At 41.5% G+C, this 27,471-nt stretch overlaps 1 protein-coding gene across 5 annotated transcripts in view; it reads right to left on the bottom strand.

Annotated features, from left to right (window-relative positions):
* Nucleotides 1-25,022, bottom strand: part of atg10 (ATG10 autophagy related 10 homolog (S. cerevisiae)) — a 246,932-nt gene extending 221,910 nt beyond the window's left edge. The window contains exons 1-2 of one of the 5 annotated variants that reach the window (XM_080189194.1): nucleotides 24,937-25,002; nucleotides 23,954-24,112 (exon numbers count right to left, since the gene is read on the bottom strand). The gene's annotated coding sequence lies outside the window, so the exon portion shown is untranslated. Of the gene's footprint in view, nucleotides 1-23,953; nucleotides 24,113-24,555; nucleotides 24,606-24,936 lie in introns of those variants that run through there. The other 4 variants (XM_080189196.1, XM_080189195.1, XM_080189198.1 and 1 more) reach the window with 4 other exon arrangements.
* Nucleotides 25,023-27,471: the final 2,449 nt, after the last annotated feature.

The following is a 27,471-nucleotide window of genomic DNA, read 5'->3' as shown; positions in this document are numbered from 1 at the left end:
CTGCCACACATTTCCCTCCTCCCCGGCAACCTGTAGTTTGCTCCCTACAACACTGGTCTCGCCCTCACTAATCTAAGGTTTAGGGCCTTCTTTGAATGTAGACCTCTGGTGGGTGCACTGCTAGCAACTACCATCGTTCCCCAGGTGAAGCTGACCGCAATGAGGAAGGGTGCAGGGTTGGGGGATGAGAGTGCAGGGGCCTGAACAGAATTTCCAAGCCCTAGAGTATTTGATCCCAGGAAAGGCCTGTCACTGGCCATTTAGGTCTTTCAGGGTAGCATGGTGGCACAGTGGTTAGTATTACTGCCTCACAATGGCACAGACCCAGGTTCAATTCCAGCCTTGGGTGCGTCTGTGTGGAATTTTCACATTCTCACCGTATCGGAGTGGGTTTCCTCCAGGTGCTCTGATTTCCTCCCATAGACCAAAGATGTGCAGGTTAGGCGCTAAATTGCCCCTTAGTATCCTAAGCTGGGGGTTTAACCATGGTAAATGCATAGGGTTACCAGGATAGGACAGAAAAGAGGGCTTGGGTGGGATACTCTTTTGAAGCAGACTTGATGGGCCAGATTGTCTCTTTCTGCACTGTAGGGATTCTATGTCTGTTAAACCAGTGGGCCTGCCCCAAAGGAAGTGGCACAGGCTTCTCAGCAGCAGTGAGGACACTCATCACTTCGATTAAGTTTCACCCCACGCTGAGGGTTATACTTTCATTAGGATTGGAAAAAAATTTAGCTGTGTAACATTAAAGAGGAAGGGTTGAAAGTACAAAAGATAATAGGGTAAAATAAGAGTGATTAAATGACAAAAGTGATAGTGGTGCAGGGTAAAATAGAACAAGGAAAGAAACAAAAGATGTGCCAACACATCTACATGCAAAAGCAGAATCAATATCATCAGCTGCTATCCAAAAAAAATGAAGGCCAGTGTTATGATCTGAAATTGGTGAATTTAATGTCAAGTCCTGGCAGTTCTAAAGTTCCAAGCTGAAACATGAGTGCTGCTCTTGGGAATTACGCTGAGCTTCATTGAAACAAAGTAGGAGGCTTCAGGACAAAGATCTGAGCAGAAGCGGACTGGAGGATTAACATAACAGGCAGCTGGAAGCTCAGGGTCAAGCAGAGTTTTTGGAAGACAAGTTTACAGAGGATGGGACCTGGGAGACCACTCAGGAATGCTCTGGAATAATCAAGTCTAGAGGCAAGAAAGATATGAATGAGGGTTCCAGCAGCAGATAAGAACAAAGATGAGCAATGTTGATGCTGAGGTGGAAATAGGTGGTTTAGTGATGCCAAAGCTATCAGGTCCAAGGTTCATCTCGGGGTCAAATGTGACAAGTTGTGAACAGACTGATTTAGTCTCAGACTTTACCAGGAGAGGAATGGTTTGGGCAGCTTGGGAACAGAGTTTGGAGCAGGGACTTCAGTTCCTGGCTTCTGTCTTCCCAATATTAAAATTGTAGGAAATTTATCCTGATTCAGAATGGACAATCTGATAGTGTAGTAACAGTGGAGGAATCAAGGGAGGTGATGATGAAACAGATGTGGGGATTGTTTATGTGGTAACCAATGCTCTGAGGGTCATCCAAATTGCCTTGGAAGTAAAGTCACATTTAGGTCAGACCAGGTAAGGATGACAGATTTCCTTCCCTAAAAGGATATGAGTGAACCAGGTGGGCTTTTAACTACAGTTGATTTTTTTTTAAACATAGAATCCCTACAGTACAGAAGGAAGCCATTTGACCCACCAAGCCTGTAATGACAGCAATCCCAGCCAGGCCCAATCCCTGTAATCCTATGTATTTACCCTGCTAATCTCCCTGATACTCAGGGACAACTTAGTCTGACCAATCAACCTAATGCACAGAGCTTTAGACTGTGGGTGGAAACTGGAGCACTTAGGGGAAACCCAAGCAGACACAGGCTGAACACGCAAGCTCCACAGAATCACCCAAAGCCAGAACTGAATCTAGGATCCTGGCACTGTAAGCCAACAGTGCAAACCACTGTGCTGGCCTAAATCTTTAATTCCAGATTATTACTGAATTCAAATTTCATCATCTACTGTAGTGGTATTCATGTCTGAGTGCCCAGAGCATTACCTTGGCTCTGGATTACTAATACCACTAAACTCCATTGACAAATAGTAGAGGATCAAGGATAGATCCGAAGGGACAACTGAGAAAATGCAGAAGCAGAAAAAGAAGCCATTATAAGCGATACTCTGGCTATGATTACATAGGTAAGACTGCAAGCCTACCCACCTGGATGACAGTGGAGAGAGATTAAAGGAAGCTAGTGGAATCAACCATGTCAAAGGCTGTAGGCAAGTCAAGAAAATGAGGAGGAAAACGTGATCTCACAGCTTGGTATGACTCTTGCTCTGACCAAGACCATAAGAAACTACAAAAGGGTTGTGAACGTAGCCCAATCCGTCACGCAAACCAGCCTTCCATCCACTGACACTGTCTACACTTCCCGCTGCCTTGGTAAAGCGGCCAGCATAATCAAGCACCCTATGTATCCTGGACATACTCTTCTCCACTTCTTCTGTCGGGAAAAAGATATAAAAGTCTGAGATCATGTACCAACTGACTCAATGATAGCTGCTTCCCTGCTGCCAGACTTTTGAATGATCCTACCCAAATTTGAAATTTCTCTACACCCTAGCTATGACTGTAACACTACATTCTGCACCCTCTCCTTTCTTTCTCCCCTATGTACTCTACAAACAGTATGCTTTGATTGCATTGCGCACAGGAAACAATACTTCTCACTGTATACCAATGCATGTCACGACAATAAATCAAATCAAAAATCTTTGCCATTGCCACAGAAAAGATGAACTCTTTATCTACCCCCGATAGTCAAAACTCAGGTGCTTGCATTTGGGCATTCTAGGGAAGGGAAGTATTTTGGCACAACGGTCGCATCTCTACCTCTGGGCCAGGAGTTCTAGTTGAAGTCCCGCCCAGAAATTGATGGTCAGGGTCACTGCAATCCTAATGTGACCAAACAAATTGATTATCAGCCTGCAAGTCTTTCCAATACATCTAGCAGTAGGTGGCAAAAGTGGGTGAGTTTCCTGGTCAGCTACACTGAGAAGGCAACAGCAAGCTACTGAAGCACTTTGCCAATTGTAATCGTGGGCCAATCTCATGGAAGTACGTGGACAATGTACCGAGAGCATGGTACCTGGATCAGGGGAAGAGGGTGCCATAAAGTTTAGTGAATATTAAAATATGTTAATTTGGGTTGATTACTGTCAAAGACAAGGGAAAAGCTTGTCCAATTATTTTGTGGGAAATACCTGAGAAACCATTAAGTTTGGACACTGTGCTGAAAATTCCTCATGAAGAACCTGACACTTATTGTGTTGCAAAACCAGTTGCAGCTGTCAGACTCTGACTAGGCATCATTCAGCAAGTTTCCTTTCATTTCTAATTATGCAATTATAAACATAATGGCTATTGTTTCAAGATAAGGAAATTGTAGGTATCAAAGTTAGAGAAACTTTCTGAAAACAAATACATACTTCAGCTGGGTGTTTAAATTTATCTCAACTCCTGAAATGGTGAAAGTCAATCATACTGCAATTTTTTTATTGGGTTTCACAATTCCGAGAAGCTGCATTATTCAAGCAATATTACATTGAGGATGTTTTATCATGGCAAGACAGTTGCAACTGGATGCATTTTGTGAACATGAGAACAGGTGGAGGAATACAGAATGATGGAAAGGATTCGCTTCCAGCATTTTTTCTATATAGAACTTCAAATAATTTGCGGATAATTCTGACTGTGCAAGAATATAAAATGGATGATCGCAAATTAGCAGCCAATCCAACGTACTTCTTAATAGAAATAAAAATCAAGGAGATTTTTATATCGGTGGCCAATTCACAATCACAATTACCTATTTTACACTATTGTACAGAGTCAAAATTTCCCTCTGTGTTAAAGCTGGACACCATCATGGAATTACGCACCTGAGTTCTACAACTGTCAATCTCCCAAACACAGTTTTAAATGATATATACCACTCTGTGATCATTCTACCTCACCACCATCACCTCTCCCAAATCTTCCCCTGTTGCTAAATTATCAGAATACCTGTCAAACATCCAGATATTTCCTACAATGAAATATTGGGAAGACCCTAATCTTAAACTACCTACCCTATTCTAAATGCTGTTTCTCAGCTACTGACTCCAACCTCTCCTTGGTAATTGTCTGAGGAGAGGTAATAAGCCGTGGATAACGAAGGAGGCGAAGGAAAGTGTTAAATTAAAAGCGGAGGCGTTTGGAGTAGCTAAGAGTAGTGGGCGAGAAGAGGATTGGGAGAGGTTTAAATGTCAACAAAGATTGACAAAGAAGATGATAAAGAAGGGTAGGAGAAACTATGAAGCTGGGCTAGCGCTTAATATAAAAAAGGATAGCAAGAGTTTTTATAAATATATAAAAAGGAAAAGGCTGGCTAGGGTGAACGTTGGTCCCTTAGAGGATGAGAAAGGGGACCTAGTGGTAGGGGATGGGGATATGACTGAGGTCCTGAATAACTTTTTTGTTTCTGTCTTCACGGAGGAGGACGTGAATAATTTGCCGGGTGTTAGAGATGGAAAGGTGGTAGGACTGGAGGGTCTTAATGACATTACTGTTACTAGAGAGGAGGTGCTCGACAGACTGGAGGGACTGATTGTGGACAAGTCGCCAGGACCGGATGGAATGTATCCGAGGGTTCTGAAAGAAATGGCGGAGGTGATAGTGGATGCCTTGGTGGTTATTTTCCAGACGTCGCTGGATTCCAGGGAAGTGCCAGAAGATTGGAAAGCGGCTAATGTTACGCCATTGTTTAAGAAGGGTGCCAGGCAAAAGGCAGGGAATTATAGGCCGGTTAGTTTAACGTCTGTTGTAGGTAAAATGTTAGAATCCGTCATCAAGGAGGAAATAGCGAGGCATCTTGAGAGGAATTGCTTGATAGAGCAGACGCAGCACGGTTTCGTTAAAGAGAAGTCGTGTCTGACAAATTTACTGGAGTTCAATGAGGATGTGTCTAGGGCGGTGGATAGAGGAGAGCCGGTGGACGTGGTCTTTCTGGATTTTCAGAAGGCGTTCGACAAGGTACCTCACAGGAGGTTATTGCAGAAGGTCAGGGGACATGGAGTTGGGGGTAGGGTGTTAGCATGGATAGAGGATTGGTTGTCAAATAGGAGGCAAAGAGTGGGGGTCAATGGGTGCTATTCGGATTGGCGGATGGTGACTACTGGAGTGCCTCAGGGGTCAGTGCTGGGGCCTCAGCTATTTACCATTTATATAGATGATCTGGAGGAGGGAACCGAGTGTAGGGTGTCGAAATTTGCTGATGACACCAAGATTGGAGGAAAGGCAAATTGTGCGGAGGGTGTGGAGAGTCTACAGAAGGATCTAGATAGGCTGGGCAAATGGGCCAGGAAATGGCAAATGGAATTTAATGTTGGCAAGTGCGAGGTGGTCCACTTTGGTAGGAATAATGGTAGGAAGGATTATTACTTACGTGGCGAAAAACTGCAGCAGGCGACGGTGCAGAGGGACCTCGGGGTCCTTGTGCATGAGTCGCAAAAACCCAGCTTGCAGGTGCAGCAGGCGGTCAGGAAGGCGAATGGGATGCTGGCCTTCATAGCGAGGGGGATTGAATATAAATGTAGGGAGGTCTTGCTGCGGCTGTATAGGGCATTGGTGAGGCCGCAGCTGGAGTACTGTGTGCAGTTTTGGGCGCCGTACTTACGCAAGGATATTTTGGCCTTGGAGGGAGTGCAGAGGAGGTTTACTAGGCTGATGCCGGAGTTGAGGGGGTTGAGCTATGAGGAGAGGCTGAATAAATTAGGCTTGTACTCGTTAGAGTTTAGAAGAATGAGGGGAGATCTCATTGAGACGTATAAGATGATGAATGGGATGGATAGGATAGAGGTGGAGAGACTCTTCCTGCTCAGAAAGGATAGTAGGACTAGGGGGCACAGCCTCAAGATAAAGGGGGGCGGTTTAGAACAGAGTTGAGGAGGAACTTCTTCACTCAAAGGGTGGTGAATCTCTGGAATTCTCTGCCCGTTGAAGTGGTGGAGGCTACCTCGCTAAATATTTTTAAGACGCGGGTTGATGGGTTTTTGATAATAGAGGGGATTAAGGGTTATGGGGAGAGGGCAGGAATGTGGAACTGAGCCATGACAGATCAGCCATGATCTTACTGAATGGCGGGGCAGGCTCGAAGGGCTAGATGGCCTACTCCTGCTCCTATTTCTTATGTTCTTATGTTCCTCTGCACTCCCTCCAAGGCCAAAATATCCTTGCGTAAGTGCGGCAACCAAAACTGCACACAGTACTCCAAACTAAACTCTCTCAGTAAAGAGAGAGTAAAGAAATCATGTCTTGGCTTGTTTCACCAATCAGCTTGATCCTGTTAACCACTGTTACCTTCATCTTTGCTCTCACCCTGGCACTGGATCCACAAAGATATATTAGATGTCCTCAATTTCAATATTAGTCTGAATTCTGTGGTGTTGACAAGAAACCAAGAAGGAACAAACCTAGATGCAGGAAAAGTTCAAGGATGGATGCAGACGACACTATGAACTCAGGTAAACTTGCAGAGAAGAAATCAGCGTGACCATGTCTACAAACTCCAATGCTCCTTTAAATATCATGCCTGCTAATGAATGGGTAGGTAAAGACTTCACAGACATATGTCTCTTCCCTAAGGAGAGTTGATAACAATGGCCAGCAAGATTAGCATTCATATCAACATATGAACATACAAATTAGGAGCAGCAGTAGGCCACTTGAGCCTGTTCCATCATTTAATAATAACTCCCACCTACCCAGATAACCTTTCACCGTTTTACTTATCAAGTTTCTATCTATTTCTGACTTAAAAATATTCAAAAACTCTCACCCACAGGAAAAATTATGCCTTATCTGCTTTACGTGGATGACCCCTTATTTTTCATAAGCCACCCGTAGTTCTAGATTCTCCCACAAGGGGGGATATCCTCTCCACACCCACCTTGTTTCAATCAAGTTGCTTCTTGCTTTTCTAAACACTAGCAGATACAAGCCTAGCGTGTCTAACTTTTCCTCATAAAATAATCTGCCCATTCTAGGTATTAGTCTAGTAAATCTCATCTAAACTTTATTCTTTCATGGGATATGGTTGCTCTTCAACGAGTGTCTTGCCATGCCATTTCAGATGGTCATTAAAAGTCAACCATATTGCTGTGAATAAGGAGTCACATGTAGGCCAACCCAGGTCATGGTGGCAGATTTCCTTCCCTAAAGGGCATTGGAGAACCAGATGGGTGCAGATGGCTTTTTACGATCAGCGACAATAGTTTCATGATCGCCATGAGTGAGATTAGCTTTATATTCCAGATTCATATTCCCACCAGCTGCCATAGTGGGATTTAAACCCTTGTCCCCACAGGGTATGGATTACTAGTTCAGTGACAATACCACTCTGCCACCTTCTCCCCAGTGCTTTGAATTAACTTACATCCTTTCTTAACTATACTATACACAGTTTTTGAGATGTGGTCTCACCAATTCCCTGTATAACTGAATTGGTATAACCTTCCTATTTTTATATTCATAGAATCAGAAAACCCACAGCACAAACAGGCCCTTCGGCCCACAAGTTACACCGATCTTATCTCTACCTACTAGGCTTACCTGTAACCCTCAATCCTATTAAGTCCCATGTACTCATTCAGAAGTCTCTTAAAAGACCCTAACAAATCTGCCTCCACCACCACTGACAGCAGCCGATTCCACGCACCCACCACTCTTTGAGTGAAAAGCTTACCCCTGACACCTCCTCTGTACCTACTCCCCAGCACCTTAAACCTATGTCCTCTTGTGGCAGCCATTTCAGCCCTGGGGAAAAGCCTCTGAGAATCCACCTGATCAATACCTCTCATCATCTTATACACCTCTATCAGGTCCCCTCTCATCCTTCATCTCTCGAAGGGGAAAAGATCGAGCTCTCTCAACCTATCCTCAAAAGGCATGCCACCCAATCCAGGTAACATCCTTGTAAATCTCCTCCGCACCCTTTCAAGGGCTTCCACATCCTTCCCGTAATGAGGCGACCAGAACTGAGCACAGTACTCTAAGTGGGGTCTGACCAGGGTCTTATACAGCTGCAGCATTATCTCCTGACTCCTAAACTCAATTCCTCGATTAATGGCCAGTACACCATATGCCCTCTTAACCATATCCTCTACCTGCGAAGCCAATTTGAGAGTCCTATGAACCCAGACCCCAAGATCCTTCTGTTCTTCCGCACTGCTCAGAGTCTTACCCTTAATATTATATTCCTTCATCCCATTTGACCTGCCAAAATGTACCACCACACATTTATCCGGGTTGAAGTCCATCTGCCACTTCTCCGCCCAGTCTTGCATCCTACCTACATCACGCTGCAACTTCTGACATCCCTTCAAACTATCCACAACACCTCTGACCTTCGTGTCATCGGCAAACTTACCAACCCATCCCTCCACTTCCTCATCCAGGTCATTTATAAAAATCACAAACAGCAAGGGTTCCAGAACAGATCCCTGGGGCACCCCACTGGTGACCAACCTCCATGCAGAAAAAGACCCATCTACAACCACTCTGCCTTCTGCTGGTAACAGTTCCGGATCCACAAAGCAACATCCCCTTGAATCCCATGCCCCCTCACTCTCTCAATAAGCCTGCATGGGGGACCTTATCGTATGCCTTGCTGAAGTCCATTTAAACCACATCATCCACTGCTCTTCCTTCGCCAATGGGTTTAATCACATTTTCAAAAAACTCAACCAGGCTCGTAAGACACGATCTGCCTTTAACAAAGCTGTGCTGACTACTTTTGATCATACTATACTTGTTTAAACGTTCATAAATTCTGTGTCTCAGGATCTTTTCCATCAACTTACCAACCACTGAGGTTAGACTCACTGGTCGATAATTTTCTGGGCTATCTTTACTCCTTTTCTTGAATATAGGAACCACATCCGCAATCCTCCAATCCTCCAGAACTTCTCCCGTCTCCATTGATGACACAAAGATCATCGCCAGAGGCTCAGCAATCTCTTCCCTCGCCTCCCACAGTAACCTGGGGTACATCCCATCCGGTCCCAGCAACTTATCAATCTTGATGCTTTTCAAAAGTTCTAACACATCCTCTTTCTTAGTGTCCACACACTCAAGCTTTTCAGTCCGCCGCAAGATTGCACTACAATCACCAAGATCATTTTCCATCGTGAATTTCGAAGTAAAGTATTCATTGAGCACCTCTTATTTCTACCGGTTCTACACAAACTTTCCCACCGTCACATTTTATAGGTCCTATTCCTTCACATCTCATAAGAACATAAGAAATAGGAGCAGGAGTAGGCCATCTGGCCCTTCGAGCCTGCCCCGCCATTCAAAAGATCATGGCTGATCTGAAGTGGATCAGTTCCACTTTCCCACTTTCTCCCCATAACCCTTAATTCCCTTGTCTATCAGAAATCTATCTACCCGTGACTCAAATATATTCAGCGAGGTAGCCTCCACCACTTCAATGGGCAGAGAATTCCAGAGATTCACCAACCTTTGAGTGACGAAGTTCCTCCTCAACTCCATTCTAATCCTTTTACTCTCGTCTTTTTACTCTCATCTCATCCTTTTACTCTTCACATAGTTGTAGAACGCCTCAGGGTTTTCCTTAATCTTACCTGCCAAGTCCTTCTCATGACTCCTTCTAGCTCTCCTAATTTCCTTCTCAAGTTCCTTCCTACAAGCTGTATACTCCTCTAGATCCTTAACATGACCTAGCTTCCTGAACCTTTTGTATGCTGTTTTTTCTTTTTGACTAGATTCGTTACAACTTTCATGCACCACGGTTCCTGTAACCTACCATAACCTCCCTGTCTCATCGGAACATTGTCGTGCAGAACTCCTGACAAACATTCCTTGAAAATCTACCACCTTACTTCACTTCTTTTCACAATAAATGATAACACTCTATTAACTTTCCTTTGCAATTCAGGTATTCGGATACCTTGATTCCTCTGCAGTTCAGAACTCTGTAATCTCTATTTACTCTTCCTGCCAAAGTGGATAATTTCACATTTGCCAACATTTTACTCTATTTGCCAGATCTTTACACACTCTATATCCTTTTGTAGCCTCCCTATGTCCTCTTCACAATTTACTCTCCCACCTATCTTAGTATCATTACCAAATGTAACAGCCATATCATTGGTCCCCTTATCCAAGTTATTTATATAAATTACAAAAGTTGAGACACCACTACTGATCCCTGTGCCACACCACTCATTACAACTTGCCAAACTGAGAAAAGGTCCATTTATGACTACCCTCTGTTTCCTGTTAGGTAGCTAAACTTCTTTCCATGCCAATATGTTACCTCAAAACCAAAAGCTTTATTTTCCACAATAAACTTTGATGTGACACATGATTAAATGCCAGTATAGCACATCCACAGCACATGTTATTTCAAGGAACTCCAATAAATTGGTGAAACATGATTTCCCTTTCGTAAAACCACGTTGACTCTGCTGATTATCTTGCACTTTTCCAAATGCCCTGCTCTAACATCTTTAAAAATAGCCTCCAACATTTTCCACAACCAACTTGCCTGTTGTTTCCTGCTTTCTATCTCCCTCCTTTTTTGAATAAAAGAATTAGATTCATGATTTTCTAATCTAATGAAAATTTTCCAGAAGCTAGGGAATTTTGGAAAATTTAAATAAACACATGATTATCCCAGTAGCCAGTTCTTTCAAGGACCTGGAGAATTGTCAGCCTGCAGTTCTAACAGTTCCACTTCTCTGGTGGTTGTAATTTTCTTGAGTTGATTCCCCTTGCATTTTCTGATTTACAACTAATCCTGGGATGTTATTTGTGTCATATATAGTGGAGTTGGCATGGACTGCTTAGGCCGAAGGGCCTGTTTCTGTACTGTATTATTCTATGACAAAGGGAGAATGTGCAAATTCCACAGTCACCCAAAGCTTGAATTGAACTCGGGTCCCTGGAGCTGTGAGGCTGCAGTGCTAACCACTGTGTCACCATGCTGCCCATTTATTTTCCATTATTAATCCTCCAAGCTCAATTTTTTTTCATAGGATCAACATAAACTTTGTTATTTCTTTTCTTTTAAGTATCTATAGAAACTCTTACTATCTATCTTTATATTTTGTGATAGCTTTCTTTTGTACTGTAATTTTACCTTCAGTTATTTTTGCTATTTTTCATATTCTATCCAATCTTTTGACCTACCACCCATCTCTGCACAATTACATACTTTCTTTTCTGATACTATCTTTAGCTTTTTTTGTTAACCATGGGTGGCGGGTCCACCCAAGGACAAAGAATAAACTTTCAAATTGTAAAGTAAAGTATTGTGTGAAAAGCAATTAGATTTTTGAAATCTCAAATACCTTTCCCTCTACTTTCAAAATTCCTCACACTTGTAAGTTGTATTATAAGGGTGTTTGGCATAGCAAGAGTTAATGTGGGACTACAGAACGTAACAGCCCATGTGTGATGTAGAGTGTCACATGAGACAATTGTGTAGAGGGTTTGATAGAAGTCAACATGAAGATAGCACCCAGACCAGGTTATAGCATCAACAAAAATCACCTTCAAATAGATTTCTCGAGCTCAGAGAAGCAAAATAAGTGGCCAAAACTGTTAGTTTAAAGGATCTCCCTGCAGAATTGCAAAGTTTAAAGAGGCTATGAGAAGATCGCAACTGTAGCTTGCCAAAACCCAACAAGCATAGGAGTAGGGGAAAAAAGTCACTGCAGTGCCTTCTTGAAAAAAACATTAAAGTTATGAAAAACAGCTCATTAGGAAGGAAAAAAAATTAGAATATTTGGGAAAGCTAACCAAAAATATAAAAACAGATAGCAAGAGTTTTTATAAATATTTAAAGAAGAGTTAAGAAAGTAACCATTGGCTCAAGAGAAAGCGAGTCCGGAGAATTAATGATGGAAACAAAGCAATGACAAACGAACCGAACAGCTATTTTGCATCAGTCTTGATTAAATAAGTAACAGGCGAGAACCAGCAGTAAACGAGGAAGGGAGGTAGTGAGAGATGATATAGTTCAATGGAGAAAAAGGTTGAATCCATTTGGGTGGAAATTATAAATAGCAACGAGAAAAAGTCACTGATACGCATAGTCTATAGGCTGCCAAATGATAACAAGAAATCAACGAAGAAATAACTGACCCATGTAAAAATGGTACGGCAATTGTCATGCGGGATTTTAATCTGCACGTCGATTGGTCAAACCAGGTAAGTCAAGGCAGCCTTGAGGAGGAGTTCATAGAATGTATCCGCGATAGTTTCCTCAAATAGTATGTAATGGAACCTAAGAGAGAGCAAGTTATCCTAGAACTGGTCCTGTGTAATGAGACAAGAATAATTAATGATCTCACAGTTAGAGATTGTCTCAGAAGAAATAATCACAACATGGTTGAATTTAATATACAGATGGAGCATGACAAGGTAAAATCCAATACTAGTGTCTTGCGCTTAAACAAAGGAGACTATAATGGGATGAAGGAGGAGTTGGCTAAAGTAGACTGGGAGCAAAAACTTTATGATGGGACAATTGAGGAACAATGGAGGACTTTCAAAGTGATTTTTCATAGTCTTCAACTATATACTAGTGATAAGAAAAGATTGTAGGAAAAGGGATAATCAGCCATGGATATCCAAGGACATAAAGGAGGGTATCAAATTGAAAGAAAATGCATACAAAGTGGTAAAGATTAGTGGGAAACTAGACAATTGGGAAATCTTTAAAGGTCAACAGAAAGCCACAAAAAAACTATGAAGAAAAATAAGTAGATTATGAGACTAAACTAGCTCAGAATATAAAAACAGATAGTAAAAGTTCCTACAAATTGGCCCTTGAGAGGATGAGAGGGGGATTTAATAACAGGAAATGAGGAAATGGCCAAGGCACTGAACAGGCATTTTGCATCAGTCTTCACAGTGGAAGATACAAATAACATGTCAAAAATTGATGACAGACTGTGGCAAGTGAAGACCTAGAAACGATCAGTATCACTAAAGAAGTACTGTTTGGCAAGCTAATGGGGCTACGGTAGACAAGTCTCCTGGCCCTAATGGAACGCATTCCAGGGTACTAAAAACGGCAAGGGAAATAGCAAGTAATTTACCAAAATTTGCTGGACTCTGGGCAGTTCCAGCAGATTGGAAAACAGCAAATATGATACCACTGTTTGAAAAAAAGGATGTAGACAAAAGGCGGGTTAGCTTAACTGTAGTTCTGTAGTGGGGAAAATGCTTGAATCTATCAAGGAAGAAATAGCGAGATGGGTTCACGAAAGACAGGTCATGTTTAACTCATTTACTGTAATTTTTTGAGGACATTACAAGCACGGTGAACTGGGAACCGGTGCACGTGGTGTATCTGGAATTCCGGAAAGCATTCGACAAGGTGCCACACAAAAGGCTGCTGCATAAGAAAAAGGTGCACACTGTGTTAGCATGGATAGAGGATTGGTTGATTAACAGAAAGCAAAGAGTGGGGGTAATTAGTTGTTCTTCTGGTTGCCGATCAGTAACTCAGTGTGCCTCAGGGGCCGCAAATGCTTGCAATTGAAACAGCTGGAAAACAAAGGCATCATTTTTGAAACATCAACTTCTCAAAAGATCAAGGCAGACCCCAAAGAAAAAACAAGCCCAAGCCCACTCCATGAATTAACAGCAAAAATCTGCTCCAGAAGAAATTGGATAGGGAAATGGTATATGATGGATAAACTCTTGAGGAAAGTGTAATATAAGGATGTTCATCAGACCAAGGACTATTGTGGGACAGGGAAACAGTATCACCCACAATATGATGTAGAGAGACATGAGATATGGTTGTGTAGCAATAGTCTGAAAGAAGTCGGAATGAACACAGCACTTAGAAAAGGCTGTACTTTGGAGATGAGTAAGTGTGTGTACTAAAAATAAATGTTTTATGTGCAATCATACAAGCTTCCTGTTAGTGAGGCACAAAGAGCAGATATGAATGGAATACTATTTCTACAAAGAAATAGTTACTGCTGTCACAGACCTCAAAAATGATTGGGCATATTAAAGGAGCACAGCATTAATTATGGGTGACTTTAATTTTCATATAGATTGGCCTAATCAAATTGGAAATGGCATCCAAGAGAATGAATTCATAGAGTGCATTTGGAATCATTTTTGGAGCAATAGGTTATTGAGCCAACTAGGGATCAGGTTATTTTTGATCTGGTAATGTGTAATGAGGTAGGTTTAATAAAATGACCTCAAGGTTAAGGATTCCCTAGGAATTAATGGTCACAGTATGATAAATTTAACTTTTAGCTTGAGCGTGAGAAAATTGGGACAGAATTATCAGTGTTGAACTTAAAGAATGGGAATCACAAAGGTATGAGGATGGAATTGGTCAAAGTGGAAGTGGACTGGTCGTACATAAATTGATAGGTAAGACAATAGATGAGCAGTTGCAGACATTTCAGGAGATAACAGCACATAAGCTGGCAAAGACTCATGGTAGGCCAGAAGAGTGGGACAGATTCAGAATGCAGCAAAGATGGGCTTAAAAAAAAATCAAAGGAGAAAATAAACTTGAGGGCAAGCTTGTGAGAAATATAAAAACAGATAATACATACTTTTTCTTTCAGTACAATAAAAGAAAGCATTATCCCCTTAGAGAATGAAACTAGGGAAATAATTATGGGGAACAAAGAAATGATGGAAGTGTTAAATAAATATTTTGTATCGGTCTTTACTATAGAGGAAACTGTAAACATCCCAGAAAGAGCCAAAACAAAGGGGAGAATTTAAATAGTCACCATCACCAGGAAATTTGTCTTCAGCAAACTAATGGGGTTAAAGCTGACAAGTAACCCTGGACCTGATGGTTTGCACCACAAGATCTTAAGACAGGTAGTTACAGAAATTTTGATTCATTGCTACTTATTTTCCAAAAATCCTTAGATTCTGGAACTCTGCCAAAGGATTGGAAAACTGGCAATGTGGTACCCTTATTCAAAGAGGGAACCAGGCAGAATGCAGGAAAGTGCAGACCAGTTAGTCTAACTTATTATTGGAAAGATATTGCTTATTAAAGGAAAGAACAGCAGGGCATTTAGAAAGTTATAATCTGATCAAATAAAGTCAATATTGGTTTCATGATGGGGCAATCATGCCTGAAAAATTTGCAGGCGGTCTTTGAGAAGCTATCAGCCATTGCAGATAGAGGAGGGCTAGTCAAGTTGCATATCTGGATTTTCAAAAGGCATTTAATAGGATGCCACACAAGATAGGAGCTCATGGTGTTGGAGGTAATATTCTGGCCTGGATAGAGGATTAGCTATCTAACAGGAAGCTGCAAGTAGCAATAAGGGGGGAGTCCTTCTCATGTTTGAAGACAGAAACCAGTGGAGTGCCACAGGGTTCAGCGCTGGGACCACAGCTCTTCACAATATATGAATGATTTGGAAGAAGGAACAGTGTGGCCAAATTTGTGGATGATGCAAAGGTGGGAGGGAAGGAGGATATAAATCATTTACAGAGATGTATTGACAGGTTAAGTGAGTGGGTAGAAATGGCGTAGTGACTCACACTGCTGCCTCACTGCACCAGGGATCTGGGTTTGATTCCCAGCTTGGTCACAGTATGTGAAGAGTCTGCACATTATCCCCATGTCTGGGTGGGTTTTGTTTAGGTGCTTCGATTTCCGACCAAAGTCTGAAAGACATGCTGGTTAGGTGCATTGGCCATGGTAAATTCTCCCTCGGTGTACCAAACAGGCACTGAAGTGTGGCGGCTAGGGGATTTTCACAGTAACTTCATTGCAATGTTAATGTAAGCTTACTTGTGACTAATAAATAAAGTTTAACTTTTTGATGTGGGGAAAATGTGAAATTGTTCATTTTGGAAGAAGAAATAACAATTTGGATCATTATTTAAATGGAGAGAGATTGCAGAAACCTGCACCACAAAGGGAATTGGGGGTCCTTGTTCATGTAATCCAGAAAGCTAGCATACAGTGCAGAAGGTAATAAGGAAGGCAAATGAAATGTTCACTTTTGTTTCAAGGGGCTGCAGTATAAAAGGAAAGAGGTATTGTGCAACTAATACTGAGGCCACATTTAGAATACCGTGTACAAGTTTGGTCCGCTTATTTCATGAAAGTTATTATCATTATAGTTAGTACTGAGGAGATTTACCAGGATGATCCTGGGTAGGGAAGGATTGACATATGAGCAACGATTAAACAGATTGGGTCTGCACTCCTTGGGAATTCAGAAGAATGAGAAGTGGTATGATTGAAACATCAGATTCTTGGTGGGGGGGGGGGTTAGACAAGTTAAATGTTAGGAGGATGTTTCCACTCATGGGAGAGTGTAGGATTAGAGTGCATAGTTGCAGAATAAGGAGCTGCTCACTTAGATAGATTGAGGAAGAATTTCTTCTCTCAGAGTGGTGGATCTTTGGAATTCTTTTCCCCCAAGAAGCTGTGGAGGCAGCGAAATATAGAACCATAGAACATTACAGCCCAGAAACAGGTCTTTTGGCCCTTCTTGGCTGTGCCAAACCATTTTTCTGCCTAGTCCCACTGACCTGCACCTGGACCATATCCCTCCACACCTCTCATCCATGTACCTGTCCAAGTTTTTCTTAAATGTTAAAAGTGAGCCCGTATTCACACTTCATCTGGCAGCTCATTCCACACTCCCACCACTCTCTGTGTGAAGAGGCCACCCCCTCCCCCCCCCCCATACTCCCTTTAAACTTTTCCCCCTTCACCCTTAACCCATGTCCTTAGTTTTTTTCTCCCCTAGCCTCAGTGGAAAAAGCCTGCTTGCATTCACTCTATCTATACCCATCATAATTTTGTACACCTCTATCAAATCTCCCCTCATTCTTCTACCCTTAGGGAATAAAGTCCTAACCTATTCAATCTTGCTCTGTAACTCAGTTTCTCAAGTCCCAGCAACATCCTTGTAAACCTTCTCTGCACTCTTTCAACCTTATTAATAGTCTTCCTGTAATTAGGTGACCAAAACTGCACACAATACTCTAAATTCGGACTCACCAATGTCTTATACAACCTCACCATAACAACTCTTATGCTCAATACTTTGATTTATAAAGGCCAATGTACCAAAAGCACTCTTACGACCCTTTGTACCTGTGACACCACTTTTAGGGAATTATTATCCATATTCCCAGATCCCTCTATTCTACTACATTCTTCAGTGTCCTACCTTTTACCTTGTATGTTCACCTTGGTTTGTCCTTCCAAAGTGCAATACCTCACACCCGTCTGCATTAAACTCCATCTGCTACTTTTCAGCCCATTTTTCTAGCTGGTCCAAATCCCTCTGCAAGCTTTGAAAACCGTCCTCACTGTCCACTACACCTCCAATCTTTGTATCACCAGCAAATTTGCTGATCCAATTTACCACATTATCATCCAGATCATTGATATAGATGATAAACAACAATGGACCGAACACCGATCCCTGTGGCACACCACTAGTCACAGGCCTCCACTTGAACATTTTCAAGACTGAGATCGATGCATTTTTATTCAGCAGGAGATATTAGGGTATTTATTTGTGTTACAAGTAGGCTTACATTAACATTGCAATGAAGTTACTGTGAAAACCCCTAGTCACCACATTCCGGCGATGTTTAGGTACAGTGAGGGAGAATTTAGGATGTCCAATGCATTTAACCAGCATGCCTTTCAGACTGTGGGAGAAAACCACAGCATCCAGAGGAAACCCAGAGGAATGGACTTAGTTAGTGTTAGATCAGCCGTGGTCTTACTGATTGGTGGGACAAACTTGAAGAGCTGAATGGTCCACTCCTGTTCTTATTTCTTATGGTCTTGTGGTCAGTGGGCACTGCAGGGTATAAGAGTGTCTGATTGACATAATATGATGATTTAGTACTGTATACTTCCATTGTTTTAATTAGATATTACATTTAAATTATTTAATTCTCAGATGAGGACTTCTGGAGCTGTTCATGAGGCATCATTATTGTTCTATTAAAAACTGGACATAATCAAACTCTCTAGATCAAAAACACCATTTACCAGGTCATAGAATCCTACAGTGCAGAAAAAGACCATTTGGCCCATCGGGTCTGCACTGACCACAATTCCATCCAGGTCCTATACCCACAAACCTGTGCAATTCTCCTAGCCAGTCCTTTTGACATTAAGGGGCAATTTAGCATGGCTTTCCAAATAATACCCTTCAACATAACTCGCACATCTTTGAACTGTGGGAAGAAACAAGAGCACCTGGAGGAAACCCACACAGACATGGGGAGAACATGTAAACTCCATGCAGACAATGACCCAAGCCAGAAATCAAACCCAGGTCCCTGGCACTGTGAGGTAGCAGTGCTAACCACTGTGCCACCCCAACACTTAATATTCCTAACAATGAATCACATAATAAATACATTTAAAAAACAAATCAGAACTTTGCATAACCTTTCTGCTCATTCCCCTTTCCAAATAATACCCTCAACAATTAGACTAATTAAAGGTTTTGTCTCTTTCACTCATAGGCTAATGTTGGTGCAGTCTGCTCACCATAGTCCAGCATAGTTGATACCCAATGTGATAACTGTCCAAGGAGCAAACAGAACAATTCGGAGTACCAGAGGCCCAAATCCTATTCTTGGTCCACTACCAATGAAACGGGCTTATGGATGGCCAACCGCAGTGAGAAGTAATAACAGGCCAGTTCACATAGATCAATTATATTGTTGCTCACTGGGAATCTGGAGGCAATATTAAATGAAATACCTGTGTTGCAGGTATACTGGTAGGCACAGCAGAAAGCTACAAGACAAAAAAAAATCAGCAGCAGCAAAATGGGAAACTGAAAATTGGGGATGCACTGATGTTGTGCAAAATTGGAAATAACTGTTTTTCAGGTTGCCAAGAGATTTTTTTTTTGCTTTGACACCAATATGTTTAAATAAAATTTCAGTAACAAGATAATTGTATCTGTTTCTCTGCCACAGAGACCAGATATCCAACTGTATCTAATAAAGTGGCAAAGGAATGTTGGAAGATATGCACACACAGGAATAAAAACTTCCTAAGAGAGGAAGAAATTCAAAAATTAGCCGAGAAAACAAATTAGTAAAGAACTGAGAATGAACCAAAATCCTGCAAAAGACTAGGATCATAGAAAGTGACAAATCAACCTACTACAGATAGTGAAGATTGGAAGCATAGTCATATAACGTTCAAGAAACAGAAACATTGAAAAAAATTCAAAATAACGTTGATATGGTACAGAATTAAAACAGAAATTCTGAACCTTTTGTTAAAAACCGCATCCTTTTAAAAATATTATGCCTTATTCCTTTATAATTCAGTTTTTAAAAAGATTGTGGAATACAGACACACTGAATCTGCAATTACATTACTTGCAACATAAAAAAACTGTATTTTCAGTATAAATAAATCACAATACTTTAAAGGAAATCTTACATCGCCAAAGCTAAAAAAAATTATGCTATTTGAGAATACTGTCAAAAATCACTCTACAAATATTCCCAATTGCTTGGTCACCTTTTACAAAAAAATAAGTAGACGATTGAATGGTACAGCTAGATACTGAAATCCATCCATTGAGGATTGCACTGTATACTAGAACTTAGAAATCCCTCTTCTTAGATTTCATAATGGTCACAGATGCTCATTTGGAGAACTTTAGCTCTTCATTCAAGCAAATCAAATATTATATGCCATCTATCTTGCAGCACTGCCTCCCATGAGAATCACCCTTCAGCCTTACTAATGTGAATAATATGGTGCCAGTGCTGCCAAACCTCCCTACGAGAGGTTCTTCTGCCTGTCTCCATAAAGGACAATCACCAACAGAGCTAAATAGCTACTGCTGCTGCTAGCACCACTTGCCATCACTTTAATTCTTGCCATAGATGGACTGACCTCTGTAAACCTCAGGAATGCATTGGTAACATTACAGCAGCTACACGTGCATACTTGTGCTAGTGTTGACAAATGTGTTCTATCAATAAGATGAATTGTTCACAAGGGAAGTGGCTCATACAGAGGATCCCCTGAACTGAAGTATTAAATTTAACAATGTATTATTTTATCTGAGCATGAGAATTGTTTTAAAAGTTTGTATTGACAATTTATTAAACGGTTAATTAGGCATCAGAACAAAATTTAACGTCTTTTTTAAATTAAATCATTTTGGATTGGGGTGTCAGGTTGGCTCTATTGACAGAGCTCTCCTGTCTCAGGTCATGGGCTCAAGCCCTATTCTAGGACCCTAACACAAAGGCCAAATTGAGACTAAGTGCAATGCTCAGGAAAGGTGCCATATTTTGGTTAAGAATATGAACCAATGCACATTTGCTTGTTCGACTGATTGTAAAAAATCCCCTACTATTGTTCCACGATTTGGGAATTCTCCCAGTGTCTTAAGCATTATTAGTCCCTAAACTTACACATGTCACCTGTCATTCGCATAGCTTTTTGTGGAGCTTTACTGATGTATTGGCTACCTTAACAGCAACTCAAAGTCATAGAGGTTCACAGCATGAAAACAGGCCCTTCAGCCCAACTTGTCCATGCCAGCCTTGTTTTTAAAGCCCCTAAACTAATCCCAATTGCCCGCATTTAGCCCATGTCCCTCTATACCCATCGTATCCATGTAAAATATTTTTTAAAAGATAAAATTATACCCACCTCTACTACCACATCTGGCAGCTTGTTACAGACACTCACCACTCTCTGTGCGAAAAAATTGCCCTTCTAGACACTTTTATATCTCTCCCTCTCACCTTAAACCTATACCCTCTAGTTTTAGACTCCCCTACATCTGGGAAAAGATATTTATTCTATGCCCCTCATTATTTTATAGACATCTATAAGGTTACCCCTCAGCCTCCTATGCTCCAGAGAAAAAAGCCCCAGTCTATTCAGCCTCTCCTTATAATCAATACATCAAGACCCGGTAGCATCCTAGTAAATCTTTTCTGCACTCTTTCTGGTTTAATAATATTCTTTCTATAATAGGGTGACCAGAATTGCACACAGTATTCCAAGTGTGGCCTTACCAATGTTTTGAACAACTTCAACAAGACATCCCAATTCCTGTATTCAATGTTCTGACCGATGAAACCAAGCATGCCGAATGCCTTCTTCACGACTCTGTCCACCTGTGATTCCACTTTTAAAGTGCTATGAAAATGTATGCCTGGATCTCTTTGTTCTGTAACTCCCCCCAATGCCCTACCATTAACTGAGCAAGTCCTGCACTGGTTCAATCTACCAAAATGCATCACCTCGCATTTATCTAAATTAAACTCCATCTGCCATTCGTCAGCACACTGGCCCAATTGATCAAGATCCTGTTGCAATTGGAGATAACTTTCTTCACTGTCCACTATGCCACCAGTCTTGGTGTGTCATCTGCAATCTTCAATCTTCAGGCACGTCACCCTCTTGATTCAAATATCTCGGCTAGGAGACCTACAATTTCCTCCCTAGCCTCCCACAACATCCTGGGATATACCTCAGCAGGTCCTGCGGATTTATATACCCTTGATGCGCTTTAAGACTTCCAGCACCCCCTCCTCTGTAATATGTACACTCCTCAAGATATCACTATTTATTTCCCCAAATTCCCTAACATCCATGCTTTCCTCAACAATAAATACTGATGAAAAATATTCATTTAGGATCTCACCCATCTCTTGTGGATCGCACAATGATGACCTTGTTGATCCTTAAGAGGACCTACTCTCTCCCTTGTTACTATTTTGGCCTTTATGTATTTGTAGAAGCTCTCTGGATTCTCCTTTGCTTTATCTTTGAAGCGACTGCGCTTCAGAGTAATTTATTGGTTTCACTTTGAGGCAGTCTAAAGACGTGAAAGGTGTATTGCTACAATTCACTCACTCACTCCTTACTTGTAAAAAAAACTCACTTCAATAAAGCATCTAAAAAAGCAAATGTCTGTGGAACCATATCCCACCAAATGACACTGATTTACAAAGAGAAAACAAAAACTATATATACAGAAAAAATTTACTCAAATATTTCACCACAAGTCATAATATTCATGTCCACTGAAAAACTTCAACAGCTGAACTATCAAAAGTACCCCAATCATCAAATTCCATCTTAAAACACTGCCCACCAGAACCTGCAACAGGCCAATGCAGAATAAATTATTTCCATGCCCCTCTTAAATTAACGCACTAATGGCCTCTGATAAGTGCACAGCTTTGCTGTTTGAGCATGGCCATGCAAATTCAACTAGAAGATATCTGAGATTATAAATTACATTCTCAGAAACATCTCAACCAATAGCACAGAAATTACAACTCTTGACCACTTTGTCACTCTGATTTGGACATACATTGCTGGTCAGTTTTCCACTGTTGCCCCCATTTTTCAATCAACAACATTCTATGCAGTTTGGAGATTGGGAAAACATAATTAAGACATTCCAAGTAATTGTTTGATCAAGTGCCTTTGAGGGCCACTCAAGAACATAAGAACATACATAAGAACATAAGAAATAGGAGCAGGAGTAGGCCATCTAGCCCTTCGAGCCTGCCCCGCCATTCAACAAGATCATGGCTGATCTGTCGTGGCTCAGTTCCACATTCCCGCCCTCTCCCCATAACCGTTAATCCCCTCGCTTATCAAAAACCCATCAACCCGCGTCTTAAAAATATTTAGCGAGGCAGCCTCCACCACTGCAACATGCAAGAGAACAACTCTCCAAGTAACTATAATAAAAACAGAAAATGCTGGATATACCCAGCAGGTCTGACAGCATCTGTGGAAAGGGAAAAAGAATTAACATTTCAAGTCTGTATTACTCTTCCCCTGAGCTAAAGAGAGGAAGAACTTAGATGGATTTTATACCGTATAAGAGATGGCAGAGCAGGTGGACTCAAAATGTTAACTCTGTTTCTCTCCACAGATGCTGCCAAACTTGTTGAGTTTATCCAGCATTTTCTTTTCATTTCAGAATTCCAGCAGCCACAGTATTTTGCTTTGATTTTAGTCTCCAAACAACTAGTTTGCTCTTCCAATTTCAATCACACTCAAACTACTCTACTTTGTGAAGCAGAGGAAAACATTTTTGAGATGCAAGCGATATTTGAGTTCAGGTTTCCCCAAAAGGCCAAACATTCTAAAGCTGTAGGACTAGGTCAACTTGAAAACAGGCAGTCATTACGGGGACATGACAGGATCGCTTTTGCATTTGGGACTTCCATTATCAGAAAGAACAGAATCCCTATACTGCCGACAAAGTCATTCAGCCCATTGAGTTTGCACCAACTCTCCATTACAGCATCCCATCCAGGCACTCTCCCCCACCTCATTCACCATGACCGATCCATCTAACTCGCACATCTTTGAACTGTGGAAGGGAATAGTACACCTAGAGGAAACCCAGATAGACACAAGGAGAACATACAAACTCTACATAGTCACCGAAAGCCAGAATTGAACCCAGGTCGCTGGAGCTGTAAAGCAGCAGTGCTGACCACTGTGCTGTATCAAACATGAAGGAAAGCTCAGCAATGGCTAATTTGCCTGCATTCCTTCATCCTATTGCAAGCACATCCCTCGTTAACCAATCACAGGATACATATTACTTACTGTTTTGAAAAAGAATATGATCAGGACAACCTACTATCCCTGCTAAGGAACTTTGTGCATTCAAGTGGCCCTCATGAAAAGCAGAAAAATATGAACTTATCATATACTTTTCACTCTTAATGTAAATGCATTTATTTCTAATCATCCAAGTAGCAAGACCAAGTAACTCCATTTTTAAAAAGTACCCAAAGTAGAGAACTATTTTTCAGCTTACTCACCACAATATATATCTTTGATTTCCTGAGAGACAGAGTGTGCATACCCTTACAAACAACAATAATGTTTATATTTGCAACATCATTAGCATCCTTTGCCATTTACCAGTATTGAATGTTCCTCCTCCCAAAAATGTGTGAAACATGCATTCCTTCAAGTATCTATAAGTAATAAGATAAACATAACAAGGACCAGTTCTGTAACATCTCTCACTTCACAAGTAAGTGAGGATGGACAAAAAGAGAACACACACACACACACACAAATATTTTTCCCTGGGGTGGGGAGAGGTGATGGTTGATAGGAAAAGCATTTTACACATAACCATCAAATCTCATTGAATGATTTGAAACACAAAAGCTATAATTCTGTGCAAAAGTACAATTTACCAAGAATAGTTAAGCCATATTGTATTCTTGAATTAAACCAGTTCAGTGCAACCTTCATGGTAAATACGGTGCTTAAACAGGCCACAGACAAGAGATGGGGCAAAACCCAAGTCATTTTGTTCATGGCTATCAGCAATGAGAGACAATGTATTTGTAACCTACAGTAATTAACCCAGGATAATTTAACATCACCCCGGTAACACTGCAACACATACTTGATTTAGGCAGCCTTAACGTGGAACCACCCATCAGTTGAGAATCTCTGGTAAGCTGTTTACAACCACATTAGATACACGCCCCTAACGAGAGCATCTCCAATAGTCTGTTTTTAAAAATAATAATATATGGAAGAATTATTGATTCTGACTCAAGATGACAAGTTTTTGTTTGTATTTAAAAAGTGGGGCATGGAGCAATTTGCAACAGAGCTATAGCAGTTCGCATCTCATTGTTCACTCGGTGTTTTATTCCCCACCCCCTCTGCTAAAGTGTACAAATCAATGGTGTTCTTTATACACATATATATGCATACACACATATATATATAAAATGAAAGAGCAAGTGATGGAGTCGCACACATAACATGCAGCACATACCCAACAGATTTTAAAAAAACAGGCAGTGTGGAGAAAGTTTCACGAGCAGTGAAGGGCTAAACTTCCGGGGTATGTATCAGTGCAGCGGGGGGAGGCAGCGGGAAGAGTAAATGCTATTCAGCGCAGCCGGTTTCAAGTCGCCCTTGCAGGGGAATTACTGTAGTCTGTGCAGGACTCCCTCTAACTGCATTCAGCCAGCAGGGGAAACGCACTTTGTAAACAGCGGGCCGGCCTGCGCTGCCAAACCCTCTGGCTCTCCGCTGCCTCCTGCAAATGCACTCCCTCTCCATGACTTTCCCCCGACCAGCGACCGGGGCGGCTTTCCCGGTGCTCTCCGGCCAGTGGGCAGGGCTTGCGGTATTATATAATCCCCTACAGGGTTGTAATGGGACACTCCAAAAATTTATTCTTGGGAAGACTGACAGCCGGGGTCAAGAAACAGCTGTTGAAGTTAATGCTACTTCCTCCCACACTGTCTGACAGCAGTGGCTTGCCACAACAAAGTTGGAAGCCAGAGGCACATTTAAAAGATCTGGTGCATCCGTGTTTCTTGCACATGTAATGCGAAATATTAGTAGGTGTAATGAGCATTTATGTTGCGGCGTAATTAAAGGAGTGAAGCCAGCCAGAGAGCTGTTTGAAACCCATGCCATATTTGCTTTTTTATTCTTTCTCTTCTGCTGCGACTTTTTTTTGGTCAGGCGATTTTAAAATGCTACGATGTTTAAAAGCAAGGAGGTTTGCAAAATAAAACAAAAGTTTTCTGAATGCAAAAAAAAACACAATTCTGAAGGGCGGATTTACTTCTAAATATACATATGATAACACTATTTAAATAGGGCCGTTGACTTGTTAAAAAGTTTTTTTTTAGGTCCACGACCACCACCTCCTCCCCACACCTCTTTTTCCAACACAAGTGACCAGGGAACCAATTCAGACGTTTCTACAACTTAGAAATTTTTTATTGCGATATGCATGATAAAAAGGAGTAAAATAATACGACTGCTTTTTAAGTCTGCACCTCTACTGAGCCTATGCAGAATAATTACAAGTCAGGTGAAAATGACTGTCTTTGACATCAAGTCAGTATTTCATTGTGTAGCATCAAGGAGCCCTAACAAAATTGGAGTCAGTGGGACTTGGGGAAATCTCTGCTTTTGCAGTCATACTTAGAACAAAGGATGTTTTTGCAGTCATACTTAGAACAAAGGTTGTGATCATTGGAGGTCAGTCACATCAGCTCTAGGCCATCACTGAAGGAGTTCCATCGGGTACACCATCTTAAGTTGCTTCATCAATAACCCTCCTTCCATCATTTGGTCAAAAGTAGGGATGTTCACTGATGATTGTAGAACCTTCAGCACCATTTGCATTTACAGAAACAATTATATGCAGCAAGAGCTGGACCATATCCAAGGCTGGGCTGACAATTGGCAAATAACATTTTCCCACACGTGCCAGGTGGTGACCATCGCCCAAAAAAGGAGAATCTAATCATCATCCCTTGACATTCAATGGCATTACCATCACTGAATCACCCTGGGGTTATCATTGACCAGAATCTGTCCTGGACTAACCATATAAATACTGTGGCTGCAAGAGCAGGTCAGAGACCAGGAATCCATGGTAAGTAACTCACTTTCTGACTCTCCAGAGCCTGTCCACCATCTATAAGGCCAAATCTGGAGCGTGATGGAGTACTCTGCTTGCCTGGATGACACAGAGCAGCCACTTGATTGGTACCCCATCTAAAAACATCCACCCCGTCTACCACCAATACACAGTGGCAGCAATGTGTAGCATCTGCAAGATACACTGCAGGAACTCAGCAAGGTTCCTCACACAGCATCTTCCAAACCCATGACCACTACAATCAAATACACTGGATGTGCTTCCACCACCTGGAAATTCCCCTCCAAGCCACTCACCATTCTGACTTGGAAATATATTGCCATTCCTTCACCATTGCTGGGGCAAAATCCTGGAGGTCCTTCTCTAGCAGCACTCTGTGTGTTCTGAACCAGGAGTAGGCCATTTAACCTCTCAAGTCTGTCCTGCCATTTAAGAAGATTGTGGCTGGTCTGATAGTAACCTCAAATCTGAATCTCACCTACCCCCGATAACCTATCACCTTCTCACTTACCAAGAATCTAATCGCCTCTGCCATAAAAATATTCAAAGACGCTGGCTCCACAACCTTTATAGGAAGAGAGTTCCAAAGACTCACAACCGTTTGAGTGAAAAAATGTCATTTCATCTGTATTTTAAATTGGTGACCCTTTGCTTTTAAACAGTGATCCCCTAGTTCTAGATTATCCCACAAGAGGAAACCTCCTCTCCATGTCCATCCCATCAAGATACCTTGGTCTTGTATGTTTCAATCAAGTCATTTCTTACTCTTCTAAACTTCAGCAGATACAAGCCTAGTCTGTCTGATTGTTTCCCATATATCAATATCAATATCATTGTTTCTCCAGATATTAGTCTGGTCAACATTCCTGTGTAATTCATGTAAGTGGGGCACCCACATTCCTC

Source organism: Carcharhinus amblyrhynchos, chromosome 5 (assembly GCF_965287045.1).
Source record: "Carcharhinus amblyrhynchos chromosome 5, sCarAmb.v2.hapA, whole genome shotgun sequence".
Lineage (NCBI taxonomy): Eukaryota > Metazoa > Chordata > Chondrichthyes > Carcharhiniformes > Carcharhinidae > Carcharhinus > Carcharhinus amblyrhynchos.
Note: the sequence above shows the minus strand (reverse complement) of the source record. Positions and strands in the feature narration are given on the sequence as shown.